This window comes from Taudactylus pleione, unplaced genomic scaffold, assembly GCF_031769625.1.
Source record: "Taudactylus pleione unplaced genomic scaffold, aTauple2 ptg000064l, whole genome shotgun sequence".
Classification (NCBI taxonomy): Eukaryota; Metazoa; Chordata; class Amphibia; order Anura; family Myobatrachidae; genus Taudactylus; species Taudactylus pleione.
Genome location: NW_028284466.1, coordinates 4,251,961 through 4,269,010, shown reverse-complemented (window position 1 = coordinate 4,269,010; position 17,050 = coordinate 4,251,961).

Genomic DNA, 17,050 nt, shown 5'->3' with positions numbered 1-17,050 from the left:
ACACATCAGGTCCTGAAAAATATCCACGATAAGTGCCGGCGTTGGGCGGTACTTTGGGGCTAATAGGATAGCCCCGCTGAGATCAATTAACAGTGCTACTTTAGCGCTGCTAATTGGATACCGCCCTTAGTATGAAAGGGGAATAATTAAACAATGCAGCAAGGAGTTGTGGTTTTCATTTTTAACAACATTTTTGATTGGCTGATTAGATAGCAACTACAAGTGCTTTGCAAAAGTATTCACCCCCTTTGCATTTTTCATGTTTTGTTGCCTCACAACCTGGAATTAAAATGGATTGTTTAAAGGTGTGCATCATTTCATTCACAGAACATGCCTATATTGTGAATCAAACAACGTTTAGGACAACATAACAGAAAACTTCAGCATGCATAACTATTCACCGCCCTAAAGTCAGTACTTTGTCGAGTCACCTTTTGCGGCAATTACAGCTGCAAGTCGCTTTGAATAAGTCTCTATGAGCTTGCCACATCTTGCACCTGGGATTTTTGCCCATTCCGCAAGGCAAAACTGCTCCAGCTCTTTCATGTTGGATGGTTTCCGCTTATGAACAGCAATCTTCAAGTCTGACCACAGATTCTCAATTGGATTGAGATTTGGGCTTTGACTAGGCCATTCCAAAACATTTAAATGTTTCCCCTTAAACCACTGGAGTGTTGCTTTAGCAGTATGCTTCGGGCCATTGTCCTGCTGGAAGGTGAACCTCCGTCCCAGTCTCAAATCACAGGCAAACTGAAACAGGTTTTGCTCAAGAATATCTCTGTATTTAGCACCATCCATCTTTCCATTGACTTGAATCAGTTTCCAAGTCCCTGCTGATGAAAAACATCCCCACAGCTTGATGCTGCCACCACCATGTTTCACTGTGGGGATGGTGTTCTTGGGGTGATGGGAGGTGTTGGGTTTGGGCCAGGCATAGCGTTTTCCTTGGTGGCCGAAAAGTTAAATTTTAGTCTCATCTGGCCAGAGCACCTTCCTCCATACATTTGGGGAGTCGCCCACATGCCTTTTGGCCAACTCAAATCGTGTCTTCTTATTTTATCACTAAGTAATGGCTTTTTTCTGCCCACTCTTCCTTAAAGCCCAGCTCTATGGAGAGTACGGCTTATTGTAGTCACATGAACAGATAGACCAGTCTCTGCTGTGGAACTTTGCAGCTCCTTCAGGGTTACCTTTGGTCTCTGTGCTGCCTCTCTGATTAATGCCTTCCTTGCCCGGATCTGTGAGTTTTGGTGGGCGTCCCTCTCTTGGCAGGTTTGTTGTGAATTGTACTTCTCAACAACTTTGTCCCTGACTTGTTTGGTGATCTCCTTGCTCTTCATGGTGTGATGCCTCTTGCTTAGTGGTGTTGCAGCCTCTGGGGCCTTTCAGAAAAGGTGTGTTTATACTGACAGATCATGTAACACTTAGATTTTACACAGATGGACTTCATTTCACTAATTATGTGACTTCTGAAGGTAATTGGTTGCACCAGAACTTTTGAGGGGCTTCATAGCAAAGGGGGTGACTACATATGCACATGCCAATTTTCAGAATTTTATTTATAAAGATTCTTTTTTATATATATTTTTTTCTCATTTCACTTCACCAAATTAGACTATTTTGTGCAGATCCATCACATAAAATTCAGATTAAAAAATAAATAAATTACCGGTTGTAATGTAACAAAAAAAGGTAAAAAGCCAAGAGGGTGAATACTTTTGCAAGGCACTGTATATCCAAAAACTTGGCTATACCAAGATTTTACCAGATGAAGCACAGAGAATGTACATATTGTTTCACTAATACTCACTGAGGGGCTGAGACAAAGTTGGAAGTAAAACTAACATATATTATTCAAGTACAAATCTACACTGCTGCATTTGTGTGGGTTCATTTTCTATGCATGCACGGTGCAAATTAAAGTAAGATACACTACGCAAATAGGTGTACGTTCAACTCCACATCAGCCCTCATGCACAGTTCTTGACATATAATAATGTTACAAACTGCTCTTTAAAATGCTCCGTTATATAAAAATATCTGCATCAAAATTCTAGAGCATGAGTTTCAGGACAGCTGCCAGCGTCAACTGGAGACTTCATAGGACAAAGGGAATCTGGAAATCTTCATTTGTTTGGGATGGGGGGAGGGGGGGGTTAGAGGTGGGGATGGACAGCTAATCTCAATAGCAAACCCTCAACACATTACTAATGACTTATAATGTGACTGTGACAGAGGATGTTATTGAAATAGCAGCAGCTATTACTTATAAGGAAATCCTGGTAATGCTCATAAATCTTCCTACAGTTAAAGGCGTCCATGTGATACTAGTGACGACTTTTCCTAGTAAATCTTTTGCTCATGTTGCCAACCTTATTTCTTCTCACTTGACATCTATATAAATCACTTTATATCCACATTATAGCGAAACTGTTGCCAGAATGTAGAACACTGTTTAAATGACTGTATAAGAATTTGTGCAGTTAAAGGAAAGGAACTTCTGTAAATAGTATAGAGAGTGGAAAATGAAAACCCCAATATAAAGTCACTTAGTTGTGCGTTGGGCCACTATGTGGTGTTCTTCCTACTAGAAGTTCCACAGAAGCCTGGCTGATGTTGGTGCAAACGCTGCCTCGGGTGCCAATTAAGTATATCCCATTAATATATAACTAGAAATTTATGAAACAAGTCTGGGCGCAAACACAGCAGCTGCCCAATCTATTCCTAGACCTGCCCAAACAGGATGAACATAAAGGAGAAATTGAAGGTGCTTTGTGTAAATAATAAACAATACACATAGCGCTATTTTTCAGCAGAAAACTCAGGGCCTGATTCAGACCCGCTCGCAAGAGCATAGCGCTCGCAAGCAGGTCGATGGTATGCCAATGCGCACGACTGCGCATGCGTGAGCCCCAGAGCGGCCAACCCACTGCCGTGTGTAACCCAGAGCTATGTGAGCGGCCAAGAGGCCGCAACTAAAAAAACAAGTGCCCGCCCTGATTCAGAGCGAGCGCTCACTTTTTGCGAGCGCCTCTGAATCAGGGCCTCACTTCCTGAACCTCTCATAAACTGTGCTGCAATGTGCTGGGGCAAAATGTATTTTCCAGAAGATAAGTTTTATTTAAAAGTTCCTTTTATGTGTCTTTTTTTCTAAATACTATATATATTGTGACACAGTCAGATTAGGGGTCCCTCTCCTGGGTAGAGGACTCCTTCCTTACACACACACAGCAGCCGGGAAACAGTACGCCAGACTGGATTCGAGTACAAGCTGGTCGGCGCCAGTCTTTATTGTGCAAAACAGAAATAACATAAAGAAAACATAAACATAAATCCTAGCCCTGTCGGGGCACTAACTTCACAGGTAGTTCCCTCACTACCAGAACCTGGCAGGGCCTAATGCCCTCACCAGCAACAAAGGCACAGCACAACACTCACAGTTAGGTTTTCAAGTGTCTCTGAGCAAACTCCCTGTCTGCTCTCCCAGGTGAGACACTCAGCCCTAAACACACTAGGCTTATATTGGCCACTCTCAGGTGGAAACCCTAACAAGCCTGTTACCAGGCTGCGAGAACCAAAACCTGGAGTGGCCGTGGGTGGAACCCTCCCTCTCCTCTCACCCACAACCCCCAGGTCCCAAACCGGCTTTTCAAAAAGCCGAAACTCAAGCCTGCTACACTGCAGACTTTCTCCTGGGGGTTTAAAACACATAAGACAGGAATCTGGGACAAATGTACCTGCCACAGACCACTTTACCAGTGATCCTATCACATATCCCCCCCCCTTTGTTTCGACCTGTGGGGCGGAACAACTGAAGCCCCCAAACAATAAACGCTTGACAACGCATCAGCATTGGCCAGCTGGCTTCCTGGCCTGTGTTCCACTGAAAATTTAAAAGTTTGTAACGCCAAGAACCATCTCGTAATTCTCGCATTACTGTCCTTATTTTCGGACATCCACTTCAAAGGGGCATGGTCAGTGATCAATTTGAACTTTCTTCCAACCAAGTAGTACCTGAGAGCCTCTAATGCCCACTTTATGGCCAACGCCTCCTTCTCCACTGTGGCATAGTTTCTTTCATGTACATTCAACTTTCTGCTAAGATCGAAAATAGGGTGTTCCTCACCCTCCTTGTTCTGGGACAGGACCGCTCCTATACCTAGTTCTGATGCATCGGTTTGTACTATGAATTCCCTTTCAAAATTAGGAGTCATCAGGACTGGTTGGGAACACAACGCTACTTTCAACTCCTGAAAAGCTTTCTCTGCCTCAGGACTTCATTCTACCATGACTTTTTTTTGCCTTTGGTCAGGTCAGTCAGTGGAACTGCCATGGTGGCAAAGTTGGGTATAAACCTCCTGTAGTACCCCGTAATTCCCAAGAAGGCTCTCACCTGCTTCTTATTCAGAGGCCGTGGCCAGTTTTGTATGGCATCAACTTTATTGAGCTGAGGCTTTATCAGGCCTCTGCCAATGGTGTATCCCAGATATTTTACTTCCTCCATGCCTAGACAACACTTTTTTGGGATGGCTGTCAAACCTGCCTTATATATGGAGTCCAACACTGCTTGTGCCCTGGGTAAGTGAGACTGCCAATCAGGACTATGAATGACCACGTCATCCAGATAAGCAGCCGCATACCGTCTATGGGGCCTTAGAATCCTGTCCATCATTCTTTGGAAGGTAACAGGTGCCCCATGTAGCCTGAAGGGCAACATCTTGTACTGAAACAAGCCCTCTGGCGCTGAAAAAGCTGTCTTTTGTTTGGCGCTCTCGGTTAACGGTACTTGCCATTACCCTTTGGTTAGGTCAAGAGTGGTTAAATACCTTGCCGTCCCTAGTCTCTCAATCAGTTCATCCACTCTTGGCATCGGGTAGGCATCGAATTTTGAAACACTGTTCAACTTTCGGAAGTCATTGCAGAAACGCACACTCCCATCAGGCTTTGGAATCAACACAATGGGACTTGACCATTCACTATGTGAATCTTCAATAACCCCTAACTCTAGCATATTTTTAATTTCTTTCGACACCGATTCTCTTTGTGCTTCTGGTAACCTATAGGGCTTTAGATTAACTTTAACCCCTGGGTCAGTGATGATGTCATGTTTAATGACCGAGGTTTTCCCAGGTACGTCAGATGACAGCACCCTATTTCTGATCAGAAACTCCTTGACCTCTTGTTGTTGAACCGCCGACAGGGTTTTTGCCACTGTCACTTCGGGAACTAAGGGCCCTGGATTTACTGGAGGGGCTCGGACGGCCGACAGTACCGTTCTATCTTTCCAGGGCTTTAACAGATTTATATGGTATATCTGTTCCGGCTTTCTTTTCCCCGGCTAGTAAACTTTGTAATTGACCTGCCCCACTCTTTCTAAGATTTCAAAGGGCCCTTGCCATTTAGCCAAAAGTTTATTTTCCACAGTGGGAACCAATACTAACACTCTTTCCCCAGGAGCAAAGCTGCGTAACCGAGCATTGCGGTTGTATACCCTCTGCTGTGCCTGTTGAGCCTGTTCCAGGTGCTCTCTCACTATAGGCACTACCGCAGCAATTCTCTCCTGCATTTGAGAAACATACTCAATCACCGTTTTGTAAGGACTAGACTGCCCCTCCCATGTCTCTTTGGCAATGTCTAGTAACCCCCTTGGGTCTCTCCCATACAACAAGTCGAAGGGTGAAAACCCGGTGGAGGACTGGGGAACTTCTCTTATGGCCAACAATAAATACGGTAATAAGTAATCCCAATCCCTACCATCCTTGTCGACCACTTTCCTAAGCATGTGTTTTAACGTCTTATTAAACCTCTCGACCAGCCCATCGGTTTGGGGGTGATAAACCGAAGTTCTTAACTGTTCAATTTTGAACAGGTGGCATAACTCTTTCATGACTTTTGACATAAACTGTGTACCCTGGTCAGTTAGTATCTCCTTGGGTATACCCAGCCTGCTAAAGACATGAACTAGCTCTCTGGCAATGGTCTTGGTTGACGTATTGCGCAACGGGATCGCTTCCGGGTACCTGGTAGCGTAATCCATTATGACCAGAATATACTGGTGTCCCCTGGCAGACTTCATTAAGGGTCCAACCAAATCCATCGCTATTCTTTCAAACGGCACCTCTATAATAGGCAATGGAACTAGTGGACCCTTAAAATGTGGCCTGGGAGTCAGACACCTCTTTATGAAGCCCGGGCCAGAAAAACCTCTGCATTATTCGCTCAGTGGTTTTCTCTACCCCTAGGTGGCCTGCCGTTATATGACCATGGGCCAGATCCAACACTGTTCTTCTGTAGGCTTTGGGAACTATTAGTTGTTCCACAATATCTTCCCCCTTCTTAGTCACCTGATATAACAAATCCTGACACATTGCCATGTGGGGATAGGACAAAGGACTATCAGGGTCTACGGGTTTACCATCAACTACTTTTACATTCTCCCTGGCTTTTACCAAAGTAGGGTCATTCAACTGCTCCACGGCAAAGACCTCTCTTCTGACCTCTAAATCAGGCAGACGATCACCTGGCCCAACAACACTTCCCACCTCAATGGGAGACACATCAGTTGGCGGGCCACCGTCACGCTCCGCATTCTCTAGTTCACCAATCATAGTAGAAAAAGGGAATAACTCTGACTCAGAAGAAACTCCCTCCTCCACTACATCGACAACCTTCTCAAATGGATCGGGGTTGTTCACCTCTGGAACAAAACAGCTTTCCCACAACTTCCAGAAGTGAGCAAAGTCTCTCCCCAATACTGCATCGTACACCAGACCATGCACCAAACCCACAGAAACTATAGCAGAGCCACATGGTGTCTCGATGTTCACCTCGGCAGTAACATAATATCGAGTATCCCCATGTATGCAGGTCACACCAACAGTTTTCCCCTTACGCCTCAAGGGATTCACCAGCTCAGCTTTTATAAGTGTCACCAAGCTACCAGAGTCTAACAGTGCCTCTACTCGGTTGCCATCTACAGTGAGTACACACATGTGCTTATCAGTCTCAGCCTGCCGGTCAGCCGTACAGGCTGTCTGTGCAAAGAAAGACCCTCTGCGGTAGACATGAGCAGTATCACATTGCATAGGTTCAGTTGTAAGTGAACAATTAGCGGCAATATGGCCGAAGCCACCACATCGGAAACACTGAGTCATATTAATGTCTAGTCGTTTACGGGGCAAGAACCTTCCTGGCCTGGCAGGCTTGACTCCAGGTTCTACACCCTCAGTCTTAGGTACATTCCACCGCCCAGCACCCTTCTCCCCTGGAACAGTCCTACCAGTGTCTGTGGGAGTTCGCCGGTGCGCCATCGGGGCTCGGTGGGGCATACTCATCAGCTCCTCAGCCGCCACGTACCTCTCCACCAGCTCGACCAACTGGTCCACGGACTTAGGGTCTGCATGGCTCACCCACTTGCGCAGAGTCGCAGGTAAAGATCGCAGGTACCAGTCCATCACGACCCTTTCCACGATCTGTGGTCCTGTCAGCGTCTCAGGCTGTAGCCATTTTGAGGACAGATGGACAAGGTCATGCATCTGTGAACGTGGAGGCTTGTCCATATGGAACTCCCAGCGGGTTAGGATCTCCTGTTTTAGTTTTTTATAGTCCTTGGCATCAGCCAGGCATAAGTCGAAATAGGCCTTTTGTGGCTCCCCAGACAAAAAAGGTGCCACCAGACTTGCCCACTGCTCCTGGGGCCAACTCTCCCTTTCAGCCGTTCTTTCAAACGCGGTGAGATAGGCCTCCACATCATTGCCCGAAGTCATTTTTTGGAGGAAGTGACTGGCTCGTATGGAGTGGGTGGCGGTGGGAGGACCAGTAGTAACATCTCTGGGCCGGGCGATAAGGTGCTGTACCACCTCTTTTATGGCCTGGCTGTTTTCCGCTAAGGCCCGGCGGGTTTCCTCGATGGCAACCTGTTGTTGCCCCTGGGCTGTCTCCAAGGCTGTCAGTTGCACCCTGGTTGATTCCTGCAGAGCCCTGGTAGATTCCTGCTGAGCTCTGGTAGATTCCTGCTGAGCTGCTGTAGCTTGGAGCAAGGCTTTAATAATGTCCTCCATTTTGTCCTGGGGTGTAGGTTGGAAGCTGAACCTTGCCTCTCTGAGCATGGGCTGACGCCTCCTCTATGGGACTCCAAGGACACAGCGTTATTTCCACACTCACAAATTGGGTGTCTGTCCCTTTAATTTTTAAACGGAAAGTTTTCCTCTTGCTGCAACTTCAGTGTGTGTGGGTGCCCGCATTCTCCACCATATTGTGACACAGTCAGATTAGGGGTCCCTCTCCTGGGTAGAGGACTCCTTCCTTACACAGAAAAAAGACTGAGGTGGGTCATCTAGACATCCTCAGTTATCCTGGCGCTCAATAGAACACTAATGTGTTGTTAAAAATACAGTACTCCTAATTAGGTTGATCAAAAACTGGTGTACACAGCGCTGCAAAACCTATATGTCAGTTGCTGGTCTGACAAAAACTACACCAAGTGAGTAAAAGAAAAGAAAGAGATATTGCGCTGCTGTGAACCATCTAATAAACTTGATTGATTTAAAAAATTGCTTGAGCCTCTCTGATTAATGATTAAATATTTAATAACATACAATAAGAATAAAAATACAATATCTATATGCAGCTTCTATAATAGATTGACATTGATGTCTTGATTGTAACAACTGATGTGACCGTTCAAATAGTTAGCAAAATACAATGTCTCCACTAAATTTCTTGGATCCTTTAGTAGTGAAAAAGTGATACTTGTATGCTCACCACCGCTCTCACATGTACGTTGAAAGTATCTAGTAGACACTCTTAATGAACAGTGCCTGGTTGTGACTTGTAGTGCGCCAGAGCTTGTCGGGATCAAAGTGCAGCACCGCTCCCAAATAGACCTGGATCTTTACTGTTGGCTTGGTACAGTTCACCCGCCCCTGGTGATGTACCAGAGCTCGCCGACAGGTCGTGCGGCTGTGTTGAAATCACTCAGCCTGGCGTGGCAACAGATAATGTGACCGTAAGTGTCTCTTGGTATACTGAGGCGGACGGAGACCTCAGGTGATCGGCGTCCGTCCGATACCTCTGGTAAAGAGCGGTCTCCTTCTTACTCTGCCACAGTGGGTATACGACAGAGGTCCCGTCTGGGCTGACGGCTGCTGCACAGTTCCAATCTAGTCCGGAGCTCGTATATCAGGCTGTAAAAACGTTGTGATCAGCGGTGAAGTGGGCAACACTGGGAGAGTCGTAGGTCACAGCTTGTAGTAGAAAATTAACCCCTTCGACGCGTTTCGCTCCCCTCTTGGAGCTTTTTCCTTCCTTACACACACACAGCAGCCGGGAAACAGTACGCCAGACTGGATTCGAGTACAAGCTGGTCGGCGCCAGTCTTTATTGTGCAAAACAGAAATAACATAAAGAAAACATAAACATAAATCCTAGTCCTGTCGGGGCACTAACTTCACAGGTGGTTCCCTCACTACCAGAACCTGGCAGGGCCTAATGCCCTCACCAGCAACAAAGGCACAGCACAACACTCACAGTTAGGTTTTCAAGTGTCTCTGAGCAAACTCCCTGTCTGCTCTCCCAGGTGAGACACTCAGCCCTAAACACACTAGGCTTATATTGGCCACTCTCAGGTGGAAACCCTAACAAGCCTGTTACCAGGCTGCGAGAACCAAAACCTTTAGTGGCCGTGGGTGGAGCCCTCCCTCTCCTCTCACCCAAAACCCCCAGGTCCCAAACCGGCTTTTCAAAAAGCCGAAACTCAAGCCTGCTACACTGCAGACTTTCTCCTGGGGGTTTAAAACACATAAGACAGGAATCTGGGACAAATGTACCTGCCACAGACCACTTTACCAGTGATCTTATCACAATATATATATATATATATTTATATTTAAAAACAAAACTGTTACCTTTAATCCACGCAACAATAGTATAATAACACTTCAAAATCTCAATTTCCCTAGAAGCTGCTCCTCTTTTCAGAAATCCCCTGTTAGAAAGAATAACATAAAACACAACAACAAATACAAAAAAGGGCACTACTGATAATTTAAGACCTCCTACTTTGATCTTAAGTAATTGACTTTAATTCCTTATAAAAAGTTCTTAATTAGAGATATATACGGGTATCTCACAGGACTTAATTTCTTCTTTACAGCAAAATCTCCATGTAACTTCTTTCAGTGGAAGAAGACCCTCCAGATCTGAGGATAATCTCAATTAGTGCTATTAGAGACTTTAGTGGTATCAGAGAATGTAGACCAATAGAATAATACTTTCATCCATATAATTCTCCTTTTGGGTTTCAGCTGCAAACAAACCCTCGCACCAAAAGACACCCCCAAAAAACAAATCACTATACCAATGGTAATATATGTATATTTATTTGAACATATAAAATTATTTTTATAAAATAATTAAAATATTTTCAGGTATATACCATAATAGTTACTGTGGTGGTTATAGAAATTAAAGCACCATTTGTGGGAATATTACAAATATCTTCCCACCTTACACTTCTGCTAATCACATCAGTGGGAACACAACAAACTGTGCCAAGTGAGTAACCCGCCGCATTTCGTCCTTATAAGGACTTCTTCAGGGGTAACACTAAAATTATGCCGCACCAAGCAAACAAAGAGGATTCTCTGAATAGATTCTTTCTGAAGCTATGCAGGAACTGTGTTCATTATGCTAAAGCCCACATTCAGCAAGAGGAGGAAACAGGGTTGTGTCATGACCATCCACATTGATTGGCAGGTGGGGGAATCTTGGTGTAGGGGTCCTCCACCACGAGGTAGCTGACCCTCTAATAACACTTTCAGACATACAACCCAGGAATTTCCCTGCTCAGACCCAGGTTTTTCTGCTCAGCAAAAACCCAGATTTTTGCTTGAGACCCCCATTCACACTACACCTGAGACCCGGGAAATTCCAGGGTTGGATACTTTCACACTAAACCTGGGTCTGCCCTGGAATTTGGTGTGGATTTAAAGGGGATACCACAATGTTTTTTCTTATTGCAAACCAATAAATGTTTACATTACAATATAAGAAAATTATGAATATAGCCTCTAGAAAGTTGCGGTCTATACAAAGACAACATTTTCTCATAAAAAAAGTTAAGCAAAAAATAATACACACTTAAATTAATTTGCTCCCCAGTCATGTCGTCTGGGTGACTGCAGTTGATGTCATCAGCAGGTACTTGGAACAGCCAATGAGAAGGTTTTATAAAAACCCAGGTCTAAAAACCTGGGTTGGATGCATTCACACTAGAGGTTACCTGGGTTGCACCCCGGAAAAACCTTGGTGTAAAGCAGGGTCATGGACCCGGGACTTCGACCCGGTCATTTCTGTTCACACATAGCAAAAATCCGGGTTGATGCACGTTCACGACCAAAAACCCAGGTTTTTGCTATATGTCTGAAAGGTGTATAAGAGAATAATAATGTATAATTCAAGAACACAATCTTGAACCTGACCCTTAAGGAGATGGTGAGCCCACAGGAATTGGGGCCTACCAGGGATTCCTCCTGTACCTTTGTGGGCTTGTCCGACTCTGTGTAGGTGGTATTCATTGCTGTCGTATTTTTCCTGTCTCTTACATTTCCCTCATTTGTGTTTCTAAATGTGTTTATTTTATGGGTCAATATAAGAATTTAGACAAAATTTGAAAGAATAGTTTTTCCAAGGAACAACATTTTTTTTTTATTTGCCCTGGGCACCAATTAACATTGATTGCAATCCCGACGACAGTCAGAATCCCGGCGCCGGCATCCCGACCACTGGGATGCCGAAGGTAAGTATCGGGGATGGGGGAGAGGGTTAGGTTTAGGGGTTAGGCATTAGGGAGAGGGCTAGGGTTAGGTACTAAGCGGGTAGGGTTAGGTTTAGGGTGCGGAGAGGGAGAGGTAAGATTCAGGCACTAGAGGGGTGGTTAGGGTTAGGCACCAAAGAGGAAGGGTTAGGGGATGGAGAGGTGCAGGGTTAGCATACCAACCCAAAAAGGGTTGGTATGGTAACCCTGTTGGGATTCTGACCGCCAGGATTTTTTGCACAAAGTTCATACTGACAGCACTTAGGCACCAACACTACCACTATGGGACATATTTATTAATTGGATTTTAGAACCGATAATTATAATTTCTTATCACTGCTAAATTTGTGGCAATAAGAAATTACAGATTGCATACATGTATCATTGATCGCAAACAGAGACATGGGCTCTGATAGGAGCATGTCCCTACGATGTGTAGTAAAAGTTAAGTGATCACTAATGCAACAGTTTTTTTGTTCTTGTGCAGGGAGAATTGGGAGGTACCCAAGTCATGCTTCTCTGCAACAATCACCTCTATATAGTAACTGAGGTCTCCCCTGGCAGGCATGTTAGTCATAATTATAGGCAACCAGGACATGCCAGCATTTTCATTCACAGCTCAGGCATGCTGATAGGACTTTTTGCACATAATAACTCTGTGATTTAAGCAGGTGCAAGACAGATGTCAGTCCTTAGCTAATAATCAGAATGATAGACAGGTAGTGTGATGTGCTGATGAATGCTAATTTAGGATGACAGGATCCTGAAGCTGCATATATTTATGTCGGTGTAAGCTGTATATTCTATTAGTATGTCTAGTTTAAGTTTGTTTTGGACTTGGATTTCCAAAATAAATTTAGCACCAATAAAAAGAGGATTAAAAAGCTGGACTCCAGGGCAGTCCCATTCTCAGGCCTAGCTAGGAAGGTGCATCTAGCAACAAGATGTAAAAAGCATCAATTATAGGGATTATCCAAATCGTCTTGCTGCTTCAGAGTCCTTTTCTCATATCATCCAGAAAAGACAGAGGGGCCCATTTATCAAAGTGAATTTGAGGTAAATTCCCCGAAAACACACGTTTTCGGGGGTTTACCTGAAATACTAAGTATCCCCCGGATGTATGAAGGAGGGACTGTAGCAGGTATCTCCGATACCTGCTGCAATCCCTCCATTGGCGCTGGCAGCCTCCTCCCCCATAGGTTTCTATGGGGGATGCGATGCTGCCAAATGTATCAATATCGGGAATGCGAAGCATTCCCGATATTGGCCCTAGCAGCTAACGCTATCTAAAGATAGCGTTAGCCGCTATAGTCTAATGCAACTTACCGCATATTTAGCCAGCGGAGGGATCTCATGGATCCCTCCGCCGGCAGTGAGAGCCGCACAACTGCCCTCCGGAGACATCGCAGGGAAAGTTTCCTTTCGGAGCCTGTCTCCCTGCATGTCCCAGATAAGACATCCGGCAGATAGGATCGCATTTTGCAATGCGTTTAGGGGCGGTACTGCATGCCCTGATCGCATTGCAAAATGCGATCATTAATAAATGGGCCCCAGAGTTTTGATACCCACTAATGCAGTGATAGCATTTTTTTTTCAATCCTATTTAGCAAAGAAGCTCTGCAGAGGCAGCTAAACAATGTTCCGGCAATACTGGCTGGCAGGGATAAGCGGAGTCCTAGGGTAGCCCAGATCTCTTTTGTGCATGTATTACTTGGCATAGGCAGGAACATATGCAATTATCATTATTAGTGCAAATAGAAAGTCCATAGACAACCAGTCTTTTGTGGTGATTATTGTCTTAAAGCCCCACAATGTGCCGCACCTCTCTTTACCCTTTCACAAGGGCAGCATAAGAATTTCTAAGAAAGAAGAACAATCAGGGGGCGCAGATAGTGTAGTATTTTAGAGCATAAAAGGTTTTACTAAACACCATGGCGCGTACATCAGTGAGCCCACTGACAAAGTCCAACGCCGAAAAGCGTTTGGGGAGGTAGCACGGAGGACCGGTCTGTGACGCACTGACATCACCAATTGGGGACAAGCCGGAGGCAAACCTGAACACTAGCCTGAGCCAAACGGAGGACTGTGTTGGAGACACACAGTGACGCCGAGCGCCATCCGGAACGGGCTGTCTGAGCTGTTTGTATATTGCCAATGTGCCTACTTACTTTTAATATGATGTACACGCAATGGTGTTTAGTAAAACCTTTTATGGTCAAATTCTACACTATCTGCACCCCCTGTTTGTTCTTCTTTTATATATATATATATATATATATATATATATATTTATTTATTTAAATGCAAAAAAAAGATAGTGAGAGAGAGATGTTTATTTTTATACTTTAGCGATTAACCCATAGCAGCCCCAGACCTGCACATGTGTAGTGTGGCTTCTGCCCATGCACAGATCTAAGAACATTGGAAAGTACGTAAACATCGGGTATACGTACATCTCTAAATTAGGCCCAATGTCCTTTAATAAGTTCTTACTGATTTGTAGAAAAGTCTGAAATGGAAATTACAGATCAAAGTGCCCAAAGACAGGGGCATTCATTTTCTGAGATTGCTGGCCAAGGATAGGGCAGTGACAGTACTATACTTGCTATTCCCAGAACCTACCCAGACAGATGATATTGCTGCAGCTCCAGATTGTATTGAATTGTGTTTCCGACTCTGACTCTGGTATTACGGAGATAATCTGGAAAAACTGAGATCACCCTTTTTCCATCTGAAAAATCATAAAAACTCTTCAAAACTCTCTGGCAACCAGTTACTGTTTTATATTATTAATGGCTGTGTTCAGCTGAATCTGTGACCTCTATAATTATCATTAAGAAAAAGAAGGCTATAGATTAATTTCATCACAAATAAAACAATGCATTTACAGTGTAATATTCTGAAGGCAGATCAGTAAAGGGGCCTATCCATTACACAACTTTTTGCACGATCCGACCAAAACCAGGAGGTTTTGGTCGCATTGTACAGAAAGTCGTGTAATGGATAGCCGGCAAGGACGCGATGCACGTGCACGCTGGGTCCTTGCCGACCACGACTATCTGCTGAACATGCCCGTCAACCTGACGACGATCGTCAGGTTCGGCATGTTCGGAGATAGGAGGTCGGGTTCCTGCACTGAATGAAGTTCAGTGAACGCTCTTCAGTGTGGGCACCGCACCTCGGCGACCTGAAGGTCTGAACGCTAGTCATTCAGTCTTTCAGGTTGCCTAGTGGATAGGCCCCTTCACACTAACAGCATTTTGTGAAGTCAGCAACTGGCTACGAATTATTATTTACAAGCAGTGACTATGTCATCCTCACTGTGTCCCTATAACCTCACATATATTAAGCGTCCTCATATACAATACTACAAAAACAAATAACTCAATATAAATTAGTCAGATGTAGGAAATGGCTGATAAATTATATTAAGCATAATAAATCTGTGACAACTCTGCCTTATATCATTATAATCCATTTAAGCCCTGTGATGAAGAAACATCTGTTGCTATCATTCCCTGTGCTCATCTACAGTGGTAGATACTGAATGAAATTCTAGACCTGATGTGCTAGAAACACTAAATGTGCTCTTTATGTATCAGTGACGTGTTCAGGCAACAGTTCTGTACTATGCACAGACTAAGCAGCTTCCAATCAGACCTAGCATATGCTGCAGGAGACATAACTGCACTTTGTCCAATGTGTCTTGAATATCTTGGTAATCTATGCAGGGGCGTAACTGGACCTAGGGGGACCCATAGCAAAATTTTCATGGGCTACCCTAGGTCTGTGACCCCCTCCCCCTGCACCCTACTCACTCCCCTCTCCTCGACAGTAGACTTATCTGCTCCGTGGTCGCGCTGCGCAGGGCAGGAACACTTCCTCTCCCGGTCGGCTCCATCTCCTCAGTCCTCACTGATTGATGCTGGGAGGAGGCGACCATGCCTCCTCCCAGTATCAATCAATGAGAAAACAGAAGAGCCCGGAGGCGGAGCTGATCAGGAGGATGCGACCACGGAGGGGGGGGCCACGACCACGGAACAGGTAAGTCGACTAGAGGAGAGGAGAGTGAGGGTAGGGTGTGCGGAGGAGGGGGGTGTCATGGACCGAGGCCTGGCACCATAGGTGCAGGGGGAGGGCCGAGCTCCAGGTCAGTCCAGACCCCATAGCAGCTGCACCCCCTGTACCTACGTTAGTTACGACACTGGCCTCTATCACTGCTTTTCCCCTGTGGGCCCTCTATGCCCAGTCTGTCCAACACTGTGTCTAGGCGGAAATTGATACACTACACCCTGTTCCTTCGTGTGCTCTTCCTACCCTTACTTACACTATCGTCTACTCCCTACTATCAATGGCAACCAACCCTTGGGTTCTGCCACCCTGTTGCCTATTTGAGTATCATGACCGCTGATGCAGCAGTGTTTATACAATGTCCATGTCCTGCAATGTTCTGTACTGTAAGTCACCTTTTTCTTGTTCTGTTCATTCTGTTTCTGTCTATGTACCTTGTAAGGCACTGCCGACCCCTTGTGGTTCTATATAAATAATAATAATAATAATAATAATAATAATACCATTGCCATCATGACCTGTTTATTAAGACTTAGTTATAATGTCATTTTTTGCATTTTACTTAATTGACATCAGCAAATATTAGCATACAGAGCCAAAAACAGGCACAGAAAAGTGTATTGTGAGGGCCCCATTGCAAAATGTGGGTAACGGCAGATGATGCCGCTCCAGCCTCCAGGGCAGGACCGGCCGCACTGCTTGCAATGGTGGTAAAGGATAGTACCGTTGGTAGTATTAAAAGACAAAGGTATTTCCAGGAACAAGGACACATCTTTAAAACTTAGGACTGTACCTGGAAATGAGGGACAGACAGTTGGCAATTATGAAATGACAGATGCAGATCATAGTTGTCTATCCCCCCGCATCCTGTGGGAGACTCCCAGATCACAGTCTACTCTTCTGCTGCCACTGGATTGTAAATCATAAATCATGGATTCTTCACTGCAGGTCAATTAAACCTTCTGAGGGACCACCAAGGAGTTTCTGAGCAAAGACAGTGATTTTCTGCAGTCACTGTGTCTGCTGTTGTTGCTTAGGAGCCTTTGCTGTGAGCCACTTGTTGGTGCCCCATCAGGATGATCACAGTGTCTTCTTATCTCTATGGGGGTATTCAATTCCTGCGGCTAATTGCCACACTGGAGCTATTCAATTAGCAGGGATTAC